A 13,081-nucleotide genomic window follows, 5' to 3' on the forward strand; every position below is an offset into this window, starting at 1 on the left:
ACACATGTATACCTGTGGCAGATTCATTTTGATATTTGGCAAAACCAATACAATATTGTAAAGTTTAAAAATAAAATAAAATCCTAAAAAAAAAAAAAAATCAAAGAACTAGGAAAAAAAAAAAAAGACAGAGGAACCAGAGATCAAATTGCCAACATCCAATGGATCATTGAAAAAGTCAGAGAATTCCAGAAAACGCCTATTTCTGCTTTATTGACTATGCCAAAGCCTTTGACTGTGTGGATCACAATAAACTGTGGAAAATTCTGAAAGAGATGGTCATACCAGACCACCTGACCTGCCTCTTGAGAAACTGTATGCAGGTCAGGAAGCAACAGTTAGAACTGGACATGGAACAACAGACTGGTTCCCTGTAGGTAAAGGAGTACGTCAAAGCTGTATATTGTCACCCTGTTTAACTTCTATGCAGAGTACATCATGAGAAACGCTGGGCTGGAAGAAGCACAAGCTGGAATCAAGATTGCCAAGAGAAATATCAATAACCTCAGATATGCAGATGATACCACCCTTATGGCAGAAAGTGAAGAGGAACTAAAAAGCCTCTTGATGAAAGTGAAAGTGGAGAGTAAAAAAGTTGGCTTAAAGCTCAACATTCAGAAAATGAAGATCATGGCATCCGGTCCCATCACTTCATGGGAAATAGATGGAGAAACAGTGACAGACTTTATTTTTTGGGGCTCCAAAATCACTGCAGATGGTGATTGCAGCAATGAAATTAAGAGACACTTACTCCTTGGAGTAAGGAAGGTTACTTCTTGGAAGGAAAGTTATGACCAACCTAGATAGCATATCAAAAAGCAGAGACATTACTTTGCCAACAAAGGTCCATCTAGTCAAGGCTATGGTTTTTCCAGTGGTCGTGTATGGATGTGAGAGTTGGACTATGAAGAAAGCTGAGTGCCATAGAATTGATGCTTTTGAACTGTGGTGTTGGAGAAGACTCTTGAGAGTCCCTTGCACTGCAAAGAGATCCAACCAGTCCATTCTGAAGGAGACCAGTCCTCAGTGTTCTTTGGAAGGACTGATGCTGAGGCTGAATCTCCAATACTTTTGCCACCTCATGCAAAGAGTTGACTCATTGGAAAAGACCCCGATGCTGGGAGGGATTGGGGGCAGGAGGAGAAGGGGATGACAGAGAATGAGATGGCTGGTTGGCATCACTGACTCGATGCACATGAGTTTGGGTGAACTCTGGGAGTTGGTGATGGACAGGGAGGCCTGGCGTGCTGCAATTCATGGGGTCACAAAGAGTCAGACACGACTGAGCGACTGAACTGAACTGAACTGATGTTATAAACTTTACAGCACATGGTTATTACTTTTACCTTAGTTATTTATATGTTATAGAGATAAACAGTGACAAAAAGTACTTTTACATTACCCACATATTTACATTTATATACATTCATTCAATGTAGTACCATTTTCCTTTTATATAAATAAGTTTCTTTAACATTTCTACTAGTATAAGACTGCAGGTGATGAATTTCTCAGCTTTTGTTTATTCTAAAAGTATTTGATTATTATTTTTTGAAGTTATTTTTGCATACTCAATTTGCGTTTTAAAAATTTTAGTACTTGAAAGATGTTACTCCACTTTATCTTTTTAACAGCTTCTGGAATCTTTTATGCTTGTTCTTGCCTGTGTTCTTCTATATGTAATATGCATGTTTCTATAGCCATTTTGGAGCATTTCCTCTTTATCACTCTTTTGCTGAAAATTGATTCCATTTTGTCTTGGTGTGGTTTTTTAGATTTCTTTTGCTTGGGGTTTGTTGAGTACCTTCCATCTGTCAGTTTGTGATTTTTGTGTCATCTATGGAAATAAGTTAGCCATAGTTTCTTCACATTTATTTCTCACTTGACAACTTTTCCAAGTATACATATGTTGGAATGTTTGATAGTTTCACAGGTCACTGATACTCTGTGCATATTTTTTCTTCTTGTTTTTGTTTGTCTCATTGTTGCTGTCCCTAGCATTTTTCTTTCTGTGCTTCATTTTTGCTAGTTTTAAAATGCTGTGCTTTTACATACACTAAAAAATTATTCTGCAGTGTTTACTCTGCTATAAATATCATCTTCTGTATTTTAATTTTTGACGTTACGTTTTTCATCTCTAAAGGTTTCCTGCGGTTTCCTTGTATATCTTCCTTTTTCTCCTCTTCTTGGTCATGTTTTCCTCTAACTTCTTGAGCATATGAAGCATTTTTATTATAGTTGTTTTAACATCAATGTCTGTTGTTTTTATCATTGCTTTCTTTTCTGCATCTTTTTCCATTGATTGAACTTTCTTTGTTTGGGGTCATCTTTTCTTGGTGCTTTAACATTCCTGCTGCTGCTGCTACTGCTGCTAAGTCGCTTCAGTCGTGTCCGACTCTCTGCGACCCCATAGACGGCAGCCCACCAGGCTCCCCCGTCCCTGGGATTCTCTAGGCAAGAACACTGGAGTGGGTTGCCATTTCCTTCTCCAATGCAGGAAAGTGAAAAGTGAAAGTGAAGTCACTCAGTTGTGTCAGACTCTTCGCAACCCCATGGACTGCAGCCTACCAGGCTCCTCAGCCCATGGGATCCTCCAGGCAAGAGTACTGGAGTGGGGTGCCATTGCCTTCTCCTAGTAACTTTTAACTGGATGCCAGACACAATTTTATATTTTTTGGTTGGTGTATTCTAGATCATCTCTATGGAGCTCTCTGGAGCTTTCTGTATGTATCTCCCTCTTCTCTGATATCTGCATATATATTTTAGGTCCTTGACCTCACTGAACTCTGATCTCTTTCCACACTCTCAGCAAGACTGTTTGGGCCACTCCTGCCTGTATTACAACCTAGAAACTGCATCCAAGCAGAAAGTTGAGGTAATTTTAGGGATCACTTTATTGTTATTTTTCTTTCAAGAGTTATATTTCTATGTTGCCTGTTGTCCAATCTACAAAAAAATGTTGTATTTTTCTGAATTTTCTCTACTTGTTAAAAAGGTGGCAGAGTATATCAGTCCTGTTTACTTCATCATGACTGGAAGCAACAAGCTCTATTTTTACCTTAATTTTTGAAGTAAAATTTACTGGGTTTAGTTTATAGGCTTGTGGATATTTCATTTACTTGTTTTCTAGCTTTCATTGTTCCTTTTATTTGAAGGAATATAATGTGTTGTTAGTTTCTGCTGTTTAGATGTTCTTCTGTCTGTTTCATATCAGATTTTTATGATGCAACTAAGTAAATGTTATGGACTGAATGTTTATGCCCCCACCAAATTCATATGTTGAAGCCCTGACCCCTAATTTGATGTATTTATCTTGGAAACCTTTGGGAAGTAATTAGAGTTAGATTAGGTTCTGTGGATAGGCTCTTATGGTAGGATTAGTGACTTTATATGAAGAGGCACCAGAAAGATAATGAATTGGCTCATTATGTTAAAAGTTTCAATTTGTCTACAAGGCTAACACATTTTAAATCTATTCATAGCAAACAAACAGACTCTCTCTCTCTCTCTCTCTCTCTCTCTCTATATATATATATACACACCATCACCCCTCCATATCCACAGTTTCTGCATCCATGGATTCAAACAACCAGGGATGGAAAATACTGGAGAAAACAAATTCCAGAAAGTTTCAGAAAGCAAAGCCTGAATTTTCTATGCACTGCCAGTTTTCATGTTGCATTATGAGCCAATTCATTATCTGTGTTTTTGCCTTAAAGGGAACATTTGATACCTCTTTTTTTAAAAATGTCTTTTGGAAATCATTCTAACTTTATCAAAATTATAGTTTAAATGCTTAGACCACTGTATATAAAATACCTCAGTAATTTGGATGTAAGGTAATAACAGATCTGTCATACATCATTTCTAGAAATGCAGATGATCAGTCCACAGCTAGAGAAGAGTTCAGATGCAGTTCTCTGCCAACCTGTGGTTACACTTAGTTCTAAGGTGTGACCACTCATATTCAACAGTAAACTGAGATCAATAGGTCATCATTGGTAATAGTGATTAAACTTTTTCCATATTATGTATTGTCATGTTAGATTAATGTTTATTTAATTTACTTTTGCCCCCAATATTTACTCAGATCTGATATGAGAACTAAAAATTTCAGTATTAATTAATACTTAGATTGGTAGCTTTTCCCACAGTCTTCTCATTTTAAAAACACTTGCTGTTAACTGTGTCATTGAATGTCTATCTTGGGTTTATTGCTTATAAAAGTGCCTTTGGTAGTACTGTGTTTCCATTAAGAGGTTAATTTCATCTCAATTGCCAGTCATATTGCTGAAAGATATGAGTTATCTGTGTGCCATCCTTTATTCAAAGGTGAAGCTATCCCAACAATTTATGCTAGGTAAGCCTTCTGACTATCACTTATCGACTAAAAAATGATTCCTGATGAGTCTTAGAATCTAAGACATCATTAAAAGAAGTTCAGTTCTCTTAATTTTGGTTATTCATTATGCTAGAACAATAGATTATCTGTTTGCATCACATATGATAAACATAAACACTCTCTGAAATTGTAAATTCAAGTGCACAGGTTTGAAATGAATCAGAATACTCTCTATGCACTGGGATATGCAAAAATGCCATACATGATAATGAACATATTCTTCAAATATTAATAGCTTCCCTCCCAGAAACATTCATAATATTGTAAACTTTGAAATATGATTTTGCTAAAACAGACTTATTTGCCCACATCACGGTATATTTTTTGTTGTCTGGAATGCTTGAATCTTCATTCAAAAGACCTATATATTTATTAGCATTAAGTACTCTGAAGCAAGATTGCTGGCTTCTAGTAGGGTGATGTTACAGTTGTCCAAAATGGGGACACTTTTAGCTGGACAAATGTTAATCTAGACAGTATGTCAAGGCAATGGGCATCAGCTTGGACTCACCTGGACTCAGCTGTTAATATACAGTTATCCTACTTTTAAGAATCGGATTAGAACTAGTTGATCATACTGCCCAAGGATGATCCTACCAAGGAGGAATGTGGATTAAGCACAAGAAGATTGATAACTAGTTGTTTTCTAGCCAGAAATTTTTGATAAATTTATATCCTGGATATTGTTTTTTGGGGCATTTCCACTTGAATAGCCCAATTCCCCTCCTGGTTCAGTATATCTGTAACTGAATTCATATGGGATATATTCTGCCTTTACATTCCTTTGCCACAGCCAGAAATAGAGTTACTAGAGACTCCTCTTATCATCCACTTCTGTAACTAATTTGTCCAACTTTGTTGATTTTACTCATTCTCACAATTCTCACTTCTGTTACCTTGGCTCTGCCTTGTCATTTCTTATATTTATAAATATGACCACATGTTGAATGGTCTTTGTTTCTACCATCTACTCCTGTGATGTTGTTGCCAGCATTTTCTTTTCTATTTTTTTAAATTTTATTGGGATATAGTTGATTTACAATTTATGTTAATTGCCAGAGTTTTATTTCTAACATGACAGTTTATTCAAGTCATGACCTGGCCAAAAAGAACATAATGATAATTATCTAGAGCTTTCAAGGAATTTGAGACCCTGAATTCAAGGATTTTCACTTTACTCATCACTCTATACTTTCATACATGCCGCCTCTCTGATCATTTCCTCTTCCTGTGTATATATTTGGTTTAATAATACCGAAGTGTTTATACTCCTTGTTTGTCTTATAATATTTCAATAGAAGACTAATGTTTCAAATGTCTAAAAATGTAATTTTGTCTGATTGTAATAGCCATATGTGATTATTGTACAAAATGCACAAGAATATGAGGAAAATATAAATTATTCATAACTATTATTCAGGTATTAAAATGTTAAAATGTTGCTACATTGGCTGTCCAAAATTATATATTTTAATAAGTTTAGTGAATGTGAATGTTTGTAGTAGTATACATATTATATAAATAAATAAATTGAAATTACATTTTATAAAGTTTCAAAGCTTCATTCTAGCTCAATGTGTTATGAGCATTGACTCTACACTACTTAATATTCTTTAAAATTAGGATTTTAGAAAGATTGGATCATAGTTTGGTATCTATATATACCTTACAAACTTTAAACTTTGTTATATATTTTTTAGTTTTATGTGAATTGTATTTTAATATATTGCTAATAGTTTGGTCTGTGTCTATACTTCATTAGATACTAATTAGGAATCATTTTAAATTTTACTCTATTAAAGTATATTCATTTTTCAGAAATATATATGATAGAATTTCACCTGACACTTTTTCGTCACATTGCTCTAGATAACAATCCCATGAACAGTGAAGCATGAGTGCCCATCTGACTGTTTTATATATGGTTTAAATATGTTCACTAAACAAACACTTTCAGATATTTTTCAACTTGATATATAATAAATTTCTTAGTATTCTTCTATGCCCTTAATTATTAAAGTTGTCAGGTATAGTTCTTTCTTACTACTTTTTCATTTTTTTTCTGTGTGTATCCCTATTTTAAAATTTGAATTTTCTTTAAATCGATTGTTAAGAGACAACCTCATTTGTATATTCATTGCAAATATTTTCCTACTTCGTTACCAGTCTGCTTTCTGGTGGTTTTTAAACAACCATATTTTAAATATACAGTAAATAAAATATATCAAATATTTTGGTAATTTTTAATGTCTTATGTGTAGAAATTTCTTGTCCACTATGAGGATGATTAGCCAACTATATTTCCTTACACGTTTTTATGTTTCTTAAAATTATGTACTTATTTGACCATTTAAGAAAATCTTTGATTAATGCCATGGAATATGATTATTTTCCAAATTGTTTTAAAATAATGTAAAATGGATTATTAAATGAGTAAATGTGGCCTACTTTTTTGTATTAAATAGTTTTCTCAGTGACATTTGTATTGAATATCATTTTAATATGTTTGTTAAAAATTCAGTTCAGTTAAGATCACTCACTCAGTCGTGTCCGACTCTTTGCGACGCCTTGGACTGCAGCACACCAGGCCTCCCTGTCCATTGCCAACTCCCAGAGTTTACTCAAACTCATGTCCATTGAGTTGGTGATGCCATCCAGTCATCTCATCCTCAGTCGTCCCCTTCTCCTCCTCCCTTCAATCTTTCCCAGCATCAGGGTCTTTTCAAATGAGTCACTTCTTCACATCAGGTGGCCAGAGTATTGGAGTTTCAGCTTCAGCAGCAGTCCTTCCACTGAATGAATATTCAGGACTGATTTCCTTTAGGATGGACTGACTGGATCTCCTTGGAGTCCAAAGGACTCTCAAGAGTCTTCTCCAACACCACAGTTCAAAAGCATCAATTCTTCGGCACTCAGCTTTCTTTATAGTCCAACTCTCACATCCATACATGACTACTGGAAAAACCACAGCCTTGATTAGACAGACCTTGTTGACAAAGTAATGTCTCTGCTTTTTAATATGCTGTCTAGGTTGGTCATAACTTTTCTTCCAAGGCGTAAGCATCTTTTAATTTCATGGCTGCAGTCTCTATCTGCAGTGATTTTGGAGCCCCCAAAAATAAAGTCTGTCACTGTTTTCACTGTTTCCCCATCTATTTGCCATGAAGTGATGGGACCAGATGCCATGATGCTAGTTTTCTGAATGTTGAGTTTTAAGCCAACTTTTTCACTCTCCTGTTTCACTTTCATCAAGAGGCTTTTTAGTTCTTCACTTTCTGCCATAAGGGTGGTGACATCTGCATATCTGAGGTTATTGATATTTCTCCTGGCAGTCTTGATTCCAGCTTGTGCTTCATCCAGCCCAGCATTTCTCATGATGTATTTTGCAAATAAATTAAATAAGCAGGGTGACAACATACAGCCTTGAGATACTCCTTTCCTTATTTGGAACCAGTCTATTGTTCCATGTCCAGTTCTAACTGTTGCTTCCTGACCTGCATACAGATTTCCCAGGAGGTAGGTCAGGTGGTCTGGTATTCTCATCTCTTTCAGAATTTTCCACAGTTTCTTGTGATCCACACAGTCAAAGGCTTTGGCATAGTCAATAAAGCAGAAATAGATGTTTTTCTGGAACTCTCTTGCTTTTTCCATGATCCAGCGGATGTTGGCAATTTGATCTCTGGTTCCTCTGCCTTTTCTAAAACCAGCTTGAACATCTGGACATTCACAGTTCACATATAGCTGAAACCTGGCTTGGAGAATTTTGAGCATGACTTTACTAGCGTGTGAGATGAGTGCAATTGTGCGGTAGTTTGAGCATTCTTTGGCATTGCCTTTCTTTGGGATTGGAATGAAAACTGACCTTTTCCAGTCCTGTGGCCACTGGTGACTTTTCCAAATTAGCTGACATACTGAATGCAGCACTTTCACACCATCATCTATCAAGATTTGAAATAGCTCAACTGGAATTCCATCACTTCTACTAACTTTGTTCATATTGATGCTTCATAAACCCTAACCCTAACCCTAGGCTAAAGCCCACTTGACTTTGCATTCCAGGATGTCTGGCTCTAGGTGAGTGATCATACCATCATGATTATCTGGGTCATGAAGATCTTTTTTGTATAGGTCTTCTGTGTATTCTTTCCATCTCTTCTTAATATCTCATGCTTCTGTTAGGTCCATACTGTTTCTGTCCTTTATTGAGCCCATCTTTGGATGAAATGTTCCATTTTTTAAAATTAGGGTTTTTTTTTTTTAATTGGAATATAGTTGATATACAATGTTGTGTTAGTGTCTGGTGTATAGACAAAGTGATTCAGTTATGCACTTACATATATTCTTTCTTTTTCAGATTCTAGGTTATTACAGAATATTGAGTACAGTTCCTTGTGCTATAAAGTAGGTCCTTGTTCTTTATCTTTTATATATGTAATAGTGTTTGTATGTTAATTCCAAATTCGTAATTTATCTTCTACCCCATATTTCCCATTTGGTAACTATAAGTCTGATTTTCAAACCTGTGAATCTGTTTCTGTTTTACAAAGAAGCCTTTTTGTATCATTTTTTTGAAATTAGATTTCATGAGTGATATCACATATTTGTCTTTTTCTATCTAACATACTTCATTTATTATGATGATCTATAGGCCTGTCTATGTCACTACAAATGGCATTACCTCATTCTTTTTGATGGCTGGGTAATATTCAGTCGTGTGTGTGTGTGTGTTGTGCATGTGTGCAAGCTCACACACACACACACATATATATATGTATTACATCTTCTTTATCCAGTTCTTTTTCAATGGATTCTTATACTTAGGTTGCTTCTGTGTCTTGGCTATTGTAAACAGTGTTGTAATAAGCATTGAAGTGCATATATTTTTGAATTATGGGCAGAGTTGGTTACGAATCTGCCTGCAATTTAGGAGACCTGGATTCAATCCCTGGGTACGGAAGATGCCCTAGGGATGGGAATGGCTACCCACTCCAGTATTCTTGCCTGGAGAATTCCATGGACAGAAGAGCCTGGCGGGCTACAATCCATGGAGTAGCAAAGAATCAAACACGACTGAGTGACTAACACTTTCACTTTCTTCAAATATATGCCCAGGAGTGGGATTGCTATTTATAGTTTTTTAATGAATCTCCATATGCTCTCCATGGTGGTTATACCAATTTACATTCCCACCAATAGTGTATCAGGGTTCCTTTTTTGTTCACACTCTCTTCAGTATTTACTGTTTGTAGATTTTTGATGATGGCCATTCTGAGGTGAGTTGATATCTCATTATAGTTTTGATTTGCACTTCTATAAATAATGATGTTGAGCATCCTTTCATGTGTTTTTTGGCCATCTGTATGTCTTCTTTGGAGAAGTATCTATTTAGATCTTCTGCCCACTTTTTGATTTTTTTTTTCTTTTTGAAATAGAAATGCATGAGCTGTTTGTATAGTTTGGAGATTAATCCCTTGTGGGTTGCTTCATTTGTCAATATTTTCTTTTGTTCTCTGGGCTATCTTTTCATTTTGTTTAGGCTTTCTATTGTTGTACAAAAGCTTTTAAGTTTAAGTATGTCCTGTTTGTCTATTTTTATTTGCATTACTCTAGGTAATGGATCAAAAGAGATATTGCTGAAATTTATATCAAAGAGTGTTGTGCCTGTGTTTTCCTCCAAGAGTTTTATAGTGTCCGACCTTACAATTAAGTATTTGACCCATATTGATCATTGGAATATACTTTCACTAACTTGTTGAATCCTCTGATACCATCATTCTACTTTAAATATGTATAGCTTTGATGATATTTCTTAATATTTTACTGGAAATGTGCTCTACCTTTACTCTTCTTTTGAAAAATGTTTGTTATGTAGATGAGACTATTTTATTTATTCTTCTCTTTTTATAATTTGTTAAATTTCCCTCCAAAGGAAATTTTTGGACTTTGCAAACTTAAGTGGCAATATAAAAATCATGCAAACTTTTTTTTGTCTATCTTAAGAAAATTAATTTCCCAGGGACATCCGTTTGTCCCACTCAGACTCTTTATTTTTAAAAATATTTTACAAGAGATTATATACTTTATTTGATGTACTATATACATATTGCTTGTTAGTTTTAAACTGTTTGCATTTCCTGTCTTTTTAAAACCTTTTGATTTTCCTGTTCGTTTCATTGCATTTCATTTTTTCCCATTCTTTGGATCTACACATCTTTAAGTTGTTTATGATCATCAGGATTTTTTCACAGATGATTTTCTCTTAGACAGGACTTTGTCTGTAGACCTGCTTTAAGTTACTACACTGGAACCTCTTTTAACAACTCACCTAGTTGGAACAAGAATGGATCAGTTTGTTTCTTGGACCATAATAAGTTTTTCTCTTTCTTTGCTTATTCACTCTCTTTATTGCAGCAGTTTTCAAATATTTCTTGAGAAAGATTTTAGAAAGGAAGTCTTAGTAAGTTATTCCATGCCTGAGAATACTTAATTAATTTGTAGTTTGGCTTGAATGCCAGCTGTCCCATTTCTTGCTAGCACCAGTGATGCTGATTACAGTCCAATACCCATGTGACAAGTCATTTTCCCTTTCTAGAAGTTTTAAGAACTGTTTAATTTATTTATTCATCCAGTACGTACTGCTGACTAAATTCCATCTTATGCACTCAAGACAGGGCAATGATCTAGGTAGGCTTACTTCCTGCTCTTACAGTTAGCTGATCATGCAGTGGGAGAGAGAGACTCGCAGTTTCCTAATGATCAAGTCAAAGAATATATCTTTTTACATGCATTATGTTGGACATTCAGCAGGTTCTTTAATTTTTTTTTCTTTTTTTAGGTTCTTTCCCTTAGAAATGTAATCTTAAGGAACAGGAAATCACTTATATTGTGTTTTAATGATTTTATTTGCTTTTTTTTTCTTTCATAAACTTTGTCTTGCTAAAGTTAAAATTTTGCGTTAATCTTTTGTGTCTCTTACATTTATTGTATTATCTGTTTTATTTATTTTGTTCTAAAATTTGGATCAGTTGACTTTATCACATAATCAGGTTGATTTTATTTTATCTGAACATGTTATATATGCTCATTGTTGTCTCTTACTGTTCATTCATTATAGTATCATATTAATTTTTTCCACATAATATCTATTTTAATCTCTTTGAGGCCCCTATTTGAAGTTTTGTGATACATGGCCTTTTTTCATTGTGGTTATCATTTGTTCCATTTTTGGTGTTTATTTTTACTTGGTCTCTGATTTCTCTTTAGATGATCTAGGAAACTTAGTTGTATTTTCAAATTTTAAAATGAAGTGTAAAACCCACATAAGAGCCCTGGGCCTGATCCAGGCTTTTTGACTCGTGCACTTGGCTGGAGGGTGAGAGGAGGCTTCTGGCTGCTGACCTGAGTCAAAGGGCCACTAGCTGTCAGAGTATGACGATCTTTTCTATGGAGTACAAATAACCAAAAAACTATTGAAATTCTTCCAAGAGAGTTTATTATTTTGTAATAAATCCCCTTTAAGTATTATGCCTGGGGAGTTGTAGGCTGAATTGCTGCCAGGCATTATGTATTGCGAGTGTATGTGTGTGTGTGTGTGTGGTAGGATAGGAGGATCACATTTGTGAAACAAAACATTACAATAAATGTTCTTGTTTCTACTGCATATCTCACTGCTCTTTTCCATCATACTTAACAACTTATTTTTCCGAAGTTCTGAAAGTATTTCTTGCTTTCATCCTAGGTTTTATAACCCTTCTCTTCTGTATCTTCGGCTTCCTTGGGTCATAGACATTAAATCTCCTTCATCCAGTTTTATTTTCTGTTTGCTAAAATATGTATTCTGCTGATGGCTCCAAACATATTTTCCTCATCACTGTGGATAGATTTCTTTCTAGATGAATTCACTACCAATTTTACGATAAGGTAGGTAAGGAGATAAATGCCTATGGGTTCTGTTTGTCTGTCTGCTGGAAATAGAAACTGGGAAAGGTTGGCTCTGGCTGCTGTTTCTACCATTGTTGTTTTACAGTTTTTAAGTGATGGGTGGTGTTTGTGGTCTCAACATTCTTTTTTGTAAAGGATATGATTGTATAGAAATGAGAATATCAGGCTGTAAGTTAGAGTCAATGGGAAGGAAAGGAAAGAAATAAAGCAGGTATTCATTTTTAATTATTTATTAGATTTTGAACAAATACTAATAGCAAATTTCATGTAATACTACTGGCACCCCTGTGATATCAGTTATTATTGTATCCAGCTACAGTTTCTAAAGAATATTTCCAAAATCTTACACTTTCATAGTGTGACATGTGGCTCGTTTGAAGTCATGTCACATCCTATAATTATTTGTCTGTATCCTTCCATTTCTCCCCTACTCAGCTGCCACGAAATTGGAGGGTCTTAGAGAGCAGGATTTATGTGTGGTTAATGTTGTTTCCCAGAATACTCTTCACAGCTAGGAACAAAACATCCGCAGCAAGTGCCTTTAAATTAAAAGTAATTAATAATTTAGTATCTTAGCTGCATAATACTAGACTCCCTCAAGTAAAAACAAACTAAGATTGGGAGAAGTGAGGACTCTGCAACCATATGGAAATTATCTAGTTTTATATTTGCTTGTAAAGAAATGGTATATTCTGCTCATGACTTCTCAATATAAATATTTCTTAATAATTGAACAAA

This window comes from Bison bison, unplaced genomic scaffold (assembly GCF_000754665.1).
Source record: "Bison bison bison isolate TAMUID 2011002044 unplaced genomic scaffold, Bison_UMD1.0 scf7180017864041, whole genome shotgun sequence".
Taxonomy (NCBI): Eukaryota; Metazoa; Chordata; class Mammalia; order Artiodactyla; family Bovidae; genus Bison; species Bison bison.